The sequence below is a fragment of the Psammomys obesus genome, unplaced genomic scaffold (assembly GCF_907164565.1).
Source record: "Psammomys obesus unplaced genomic scaffold, mPsaObe1.curated_primary_1811, whole genome shotgun sequence".
Lineage (NCBI taxonomy): Eukaryota > Metazoa > Chordata > Mammalia > Rodentia > Muridae > Psammomys > Psammomys obesus.
In genome coordinates, this window is record NW_026585644.1 from 32,938,087 (window position 1) to 32,945,524 (window position 7,438).

Here is a 7,438-nt window from a genome sequence, read left to right on the forward strand (position 1 = left end):
AGTGACCCCTGCACCTTTGTGTCTGTGCCTAGCAGCCTGCCAGAGGGCCTGGGGAAATGGTCTTGACCTGAAAGTTTAACCTCCACCCAGAGCAGAGCCCTTTCCCTGAAGGCTAAATTGTGGTGCTCAAGCAAGAATACAACCTTGACCTGGTGAAAGTATCTCTGGTTGGCACTGAAGGTGGGCACACACACACACATGAACACACACAACACACACATACTAACACACACATGAACATACACACATACAAGCACACATACATACAAACACACATGTGAACACACACACACACAACATTGACACACACTCATACCATAGGTTGAGGTGCAGAGAGCTTCAAGGGGAAGGCAGAGCAGGATATGGCCACAGGACAGAGGTCAGTCTACTTCCTCTCTGTGGTCATTCCTCAACTTGGACACCCTGTCTTGGAGACCTTCCCTAGGCCCATTCTTCCCTTCCTTCTTTCCTCTTCCCCCCCAAGTTCCTTCCTATGGGGGTGGAAGGAAGGACCTACAAGCCACTGGACTCAACCTCATTCCATGTGAGCCAACCAGCGGGTCAGGGCAGCGAGGCAGGCAGGTGTCCGTTAGCTTGCTTTCTGGAAGTGCCCTCCTTCCTGACGTGATGAAAGGAGGAAGAGCTGAGGTCGTCTCTGCTTTCAGACAGTCTAGCGGGTGAGGATCAGTGGTAGTTGTTCTCATTCACATTCTATTTTTTATCGTGTGTTTTGTGTTTTGAAACAGAATCTCCATACGTAACCTGGGGTAGCCATGACCTATGACCTTCCTGCCTCCGCCTCCCAAGCGCTGGTCCTACAGGCAGCACACCACACTGGATTCTTTCTTTTTTTTTTTTCTCACAATGTTTTACAAGTCGACATGTTCCTAAGTTGTAAATTGCCCTGTATGTAACCCAACCCTTTTGTTTGTTTATTTGTTTGTTTGTTGTTTGTTTGTTTCACTATGTGGTCTCACTATTTGGTCCTGGCTGTCCTAGAACTCAATATGTAGACCAGGCTGGCCTTGAGCTCACAGAGATCCACCAGCCTCTGTCGTCTTCTCATTATTTATTTATTTATTATTTTTTATAGACAAGACCATTATTATTACTATTATTTTACAGAGAAGGTCTTATTATGTAGCCCTGGCTGCCTGGCTGGCTTGGAACTTGCTACGTAGAAACTGCCCCTCCACTAAACCACTCCTAACATTTTTATTTTATTTTTTTGTCTTGAGATAATTTTAGGTTTGCATGTCACTATAAGAAATGCTGCAGAGTTAGGTGGTGGCGCACACCTTTAATTCCATCGCTCAGGAGGCAGAGGCAGGCGGATCTCTGGGCTCAAGGCCAACCTGGTCTACACCGTGAGTCCCAGGTAGCCAGGGCAACACAGAGAAACCCTGTCTCAAAAAACAAGCCAAACAAACAAACAAACAAAAAACAGAAAATAAAAAAGAAGTGATACCATGGGTTCTGTGTCCTCACAGCCTGGGTCTTCAGGGATGATGCCTCAGAACAGCTACTGGATATCTGTGGCATTGAGATGAATATCTCCATCAACTCTTCTCCATCACTGAGGCTGTCCTTTAGAGGTCCCTCCTGTCCCTCTCAGCCTGGGCAACTGCTAATCTGTTCTATATCTCCTAAATTTGTCATTTTAGGGCCGCAGTGTAGGTCTCTGGAGTTGGGCAATATGCAAGCTTGCAAGACTGACTTTTCTCTCTCTCTCTCTCTCTCTGCAAAATCTCCTAGGTGTTCACTGGACTGTGGCATGCCAATACTCATCTCTCTTCATCGATGGGTAACAATCCACAGGCAGACGAGCAGTCACGAGCGTCTGGAATGTGGTCAGCCTTTGACTGTTCTCCAGTGTTGACAGTTCCTCTGAGGTCAGAGAAGCAAACAGTAGCCCGTGAGGACTTTTGAGGCAGAGCACATGGAACCGCCATTCAAACCCTGGTCCATCTACTAGAACCAGATGGGGTTGGAGGTGGAAAACAGACCAGGGAGTTTCCACGGGACATATGGGGTCTTGGGACCAGTTGATACAAGATGTCTTGAAAATCAGGGCTAGCCAGGCTGCATGGAAATTGAAAGGAGGGCTTGGGGAACTGCTCGAGGCTGTAGACCCATCCCTATGAGAACTTAGTTACTGATGGAAAGCAGATGGCCACATGATGGAGGGCAGAACGAGACTGATTTGAGTTGCTAGAGCAACATCCAGAGACACATGCGGAGATATCCATTCTGGAGCCAGACAAGTCGAGCTCCGTGCACTGGTGAAAGAGGAGGGGATCTTCTCGGGGAATGTCCACAGCCATGAGTGGGTGATGCCTGGGGGTGTGAAGACCAGAGACGCTGGAGAGACCACAGCTTAGGGGGAGGAAGAGATGGCTGGCAACAGAGAAAGGAGGCTCGTGAGGGGAGAGGAGAAGCAGAGGAAGGAATGAAGGCCAAGGGCTAAAGACCTCACCCTTAGCAAGGCAGTGGGTTGTGAAGAAGGACGTGTATACAGCTGTTGCCTAACAAGCTGACCTGTTCCCACTGGCTAGCACAATTCTCTTTTCACCGTTTTAATGTGTCAGAAACCTGTGTGTGGCTTGGTGGGGTCGTCAGGCTCAGGGTCTCTTCCTGGCTGCAGTCAAGGTGTTTGGCCACCATCATCTCAAAGACTAATGAGGTAGGAGCCCTTTCCAAGCTCCTTTCCATGCTGGGAATGGACAAGCCTGAGTCTTTCACAGATTATTGGATGGGGGCTTCATTCTGACAACGGCTGTTAGCCAGTGGCCACCCTCAGTGAATTTGCCTGCCACATTGGTCTCTCCACAGAGGGCTCACGATGGCAGCTGGCTTAACCTACATGAGGAAGCAGGTACGAGCCCGAGTTCAGCAAATGAGAGAGAGAGAGAGAGAGAGAGAGAGAGAGAGAGAGAGTGGAGAGAGACTTCCATATCAAATCTTGGAAGCTTTGCCTTGTGCCTCTCTGTCAGAAGGAGGGCATGATGCAGGATCTGAAGGCCAGAGAGCCGTCTCAGGAGTTGCCTGCCGCTGGGAGAAGAGACCCATGTCCCCGTGTCTGCATTTGATCTCAGACCACACAGAGCAACTGGGAAGAAGATGGCCTCTGGGGACTCTGAGGGGCAGAAGATAGGGGGGGGGCAAGTAGCAATCCCCAGCTATCCCAGCACCTCAGAGAGACACAGGCACACCCAGGGTCTCCAGGGGACCCCCATTTCATCATCCACCTTCTTTCCCCACCCCACCCCCAAGCCATAGAGCCGGGACTAAGGGCTGAGGGTGTGGCTCAGGGATAGAGTGCTTGCCAAGCTACAGGCCTGTCCAGCTCAGAGGTCAGGGATGGACATATGGAGGGAGGGAGGGGCTAAGAAAGTGCCGGCCCCCTAGAGGACACGCCCACCAAGTATTCCGAGGCGGGACTGAAGGGTCTGGACACAGAGTGTGGGGGAGGTTCCCAGGACCGGGTGTAAGCTCAAAGCTTAACTCACACACTGGATACAAAATTACGAAGCAGTTTGGGAAGTCAGCTCTGCGACAAGGGGCACGGAGCAGGCAGAACCGTGTTCCTAGATGCTGAAAATTATGAGGATGTCAGGCCACCTTCAGGGAGATCGAAGCTGAGGGTCGCTGCTTTGTTTTGAGAAAGAGTCCCATTCTGCAGCCCAGCTTGGCCTTGGAACTCATTAGGTTTCTCGTGCTAACCTTGAACTTGTGGCAATAATGCTGCTCAGCGTCCCGAGTGCTGGGCCTGCACGTGTAAGCCGCTATGCTCGACTTTAGGTTTGAGCACAGAACTTGGGGTGAGGAGGAGGCCCCGGATGCCTGCAGTCTCGGAGGCCTCGGCACAGAAGAGGAGAGTGTGGAGTTGCTGAGACCCTCAGAAGCTGGCTTGAAGGAAGGAACTTGAGCCAAGGAATTTGGTCATGGAAGTCAAAGAATGTGGGCATGAAAGCCCAGAGCAGTTAACCAAACTCCCAGACCCAGAAGAGTAGTAAACAGAGCAAACTTCTAGCAAGGTCATTTCTCCCACCCTGGAGTTCTCTTTCAGGGGAATCCTGTCCCAGGGTAGCGCTAGGCTCAAGAGCAGGCCTTTGCTTTAGACACACTAAGCGTTTTCCTGAGGATCTGGCCTCCACTAGCTGCAGTGATCTTGATAGTGTCGCAGCTGGGAGCGATGGCCTTGCCTACCTAGGGCTGTTAGAATCACATAAGAGTGCCCAGTGCCTGAAACTGTGCCTGACTTGTAGCCGTGATTCATGGCTGGAGTTCACTCTGCTCTGTCTCATAGGGGGCAGATGTTGAAGGAGCTCTGGTTGCGGCCTTGCCACAGGAGCAGGTAGGCAGGCAGGCCAGCAACTGTGACGTCCATGCTAGGGATGGCCCTAAGGCCCAGGGAGTCCTCGGCGGCCAGTCAGTGACAGCCAGGACCAGACCTCTTCCAGCTGTGACCTGTGCCTATGGGGGATTCCCCACGGGGCCCCAGATGGCCCTGGGCTCACAGCTCGGTCCCTCCTTAGGGAAGTCTCAGCCAGCCTTCCCTCGATGCCTCCTCCTCCCCATAGCATTTCAGGCGCTTCGAATCCAAGCAGCACCTGGAAAACCCGCCTGCCCTAGGCACCCAGGGCCTGACTGGAGGCAGAAATCATTCCACAGATGTGGAATCAGAAACCAGGAGCAGCAGGTCCCTGCAGCCCTGGGGAGAGAAGGAGTCAGGAACAGGCAGGTGAGAGGTGACACAGGAGCTGGAGGGAAACCAAGGCCAGGAGTTAGGTAACACTGGACCAGGAATGAAGAGCGTGAGGAGCGTCCCTTACTTCCCAGGGCCTGCCCCAGGGGACCCCACAGCATAGGCCTTGGGGGAGACTTTGATCCTCTGGCCCAAGAACTGATGGGGAGGGTATCTTAGATCCTGGGGTTTCTGCTAGTTCTACCAGTGCTAACGGGGTACGCCTCCGTGGACCCCAGGACTACCCCTAGTCGCCTTGGGGAATGGCTTCCCACAGTCTACTGAGCCCCTACTCAGTAGGCTGACATGACTAAAGTAGGCCCTAGGCAGGGAACTACATACTCTGTGGCTTCCTCCCTTGGCCAGACAGATCACCCGGGGGGGGGGGGGGGGAGGGGGGGGGGGGAGGTTCCAAAGCAGGTGTCTCACCCACAGGGAGAAGCCTGAGCTCTCCCCTAAACCCTGGCTAACGGAGGCCTCCTCCAAAGTTGTCATGCCTCTGCCTTTCTTTCCTACTCCATGGACATCCTCGGTCTTCCTCCCCTCCCCCCAACCCCCAAGAAAAAACAGCCATGTGATTGGAAAAGTCTAAAGGGGTGTTTGTCTTTGGGTAAAACGGATGTTTTACAATTATCCACAGGGTTGTGGGGCGGCCGCTATCCCCAAAAGGAAGCCAGGATTTGTCACTCCTTGTAGGTACTCAGTAAGAACACCTCTTCTGGCACCCTCCCACCATTCTGAGGTGCACCCTGTCACATCTGGGCTGCACAAAGCCCGGGTGGGGGTCGTGGGGGGCAGCTTGTCCTCCCGAGGGTCATGGAGTCCCTCAAGGGAAACATCGCATGCCTGGGACCTCCATTTAGATTGAGAGCCGGGAGGGAGCGAACCCCGGCTGTGTCAGTTCTGTCGGTCCCTCCAGGAGAGGGGCTGACGACGCCTTGGCTGTCCCACCTTGGAAAAGGGTGCCACCGCGCGCCACTCCGGGCGTCCACCGAGTCAGATGGCTGAGTGGCCGAGCATTTCCCAGAGCTCCCAAGGCCAGGCGTGGCGGCCCGTGCTTGCAGTCCCAGCGTTTGGAAAGCAAAAGGCAGAAGGATGGCTCCCAGCTAGAGGCCAGCTTGTTTTACATGGTGAGTAACTGGCCGGGGGGCGGGGGGCGGGTATTAGCCACGCTTTCTGGTCACTTTTCTGAGCCAATTTTTCCTCAGTAAATCCTTAATAAAAAAAAGAGAGAGGGGGAACTCAAAACGAGGGGATATAATTTACTGCACGCCTATCTGAGCGCCGAGGCCGAAGGCGCTGCCGACTGTTCCCGGAGGCCCCGCCCGGAAAGTCACGCAGCAGCCCACGCAGCTCACCCGCGGGAATCCACCTGGGCCCGGCGCCCTCTGCGCAGACGCCGCACCTGCGCGCCTCGACCTCCAGGTGGCGCTGGTGGGAGGGGCGGAGCATACACCTGCCAGTCACGGAGGAGGCGGGACAGCAGAAAGGCTGACTTCTGATTGGCTGCGCTCAAGCTAGTGAGGTGACAGGCCCAGAGGACTTACACGGTGGGGGACGCGGTCGCAGGGCGGAGCTGCCTTACTCGCAGTGAAGAGAATGTTTGTTTGCGGTGTGTCCACTCCTCGGGGACAAGCCTAATTTTATGGGTTTTTTCTTCTTTTTTAATAAGGGCAATTTGTTAAGACTATAATTAACCAAGTTTCCCCATTTGTCATACATTTATATATATATTAAAAAAACCTCACAAACTGACATACGAGAAAAATCCCTAGTGGGACCTACTTAAAGGAGATGCACTGTTTGCTTATTTTCGTGGAATGTTTATTTTTATTTACTTATTTATTTTGGAGTCAGGCAATCCTCCTGCCTCAGGCTCCTCAGTGCTGAGATGACAGGTGGGAGCCAGCATGCCTAGCTGTCAGCTTATTATTAAGACGGCTCGCGTTTGGGGGTGGGTTCCAGGCCTTCCCCTTTCCATCTCTGTCTCAGCCTCTGACCACGGAGCCAGGGGCAGGTGTATTCGTGGGTGCTTTCCCACAGCTGAGACTAAGCATCCACCCTCTGGCAACGTGACGGACACTGACTGGAGTACCCTGGTTGGTGCAGATCTGGCCTCGCCTGCCCTGGAGGAGCTCAGAAACAGTGTGGTAAGGCAGAGGCCCACCTGAGACATAGAACCGTGGGAGGAAGAGGATGTGGCCAGTGCCTGGGAAATGTGGGGTTCCGCCGCATTGACACAGCCCCTGCTCTGGAGCACTGGGCTGAGGTTAGACCCAGGTCAGTGTAGATGATCCAGGGGTCTGGAGTGGGGGTGGTGGGGTCAGAGGCACAGATGAAGGGGAGGGCCTGGGGGTGCTCTGGGCAGCTGGGGGTACTACTTGCCTGTGTCCATCTGCCTGACACGGTAGAACTTCCAGGATATCTTTTTCTTGTTCCAGACAGAAAGCCAACTCTGAATTAGAAGTGATGGGAACTGAAAACACGTCACAGGAGAAGGTGACAGTGAAGGACAAGAAGATCCAAACTGCCAACCACAAAAGCTCCAATGCCATCGGCAAAGGCCTGGTGTCCAGACCTAGGGAGGGTCCTGGAAGGAAGGAGAGGAACAGCAGGGAGGCGAGGTTATGCTGCCCAGAGATTTTTCCAGGGGTCCCCAGGCTATGGCAGGACCTGGACTGTCCTGCACTG

General features: G+C 53.5%; 1 long non-coding RNA gene across 1 annotated transcript; it reads left to right on the forward strand.

The window, feature by feature from the left end:
* The first annotated feature begins 5,641 nt into the window (after positions 1-5,641).
* Positions 5,642-7,232, forward strand: LOC129687930 (uncharacterized). The gene is made up of 3 exons (XR_008721846.1): positions 5,642-5,877; positions 6,857-6,897; positions 7,189-7,232. It is a non-coding gene; the product is annotated as an uncharacterized LOC129687930 (long non-coding RNA).
* The last annotated feature ends 206 nt before the right edge of the window (positions 7,233-7,438 follow it).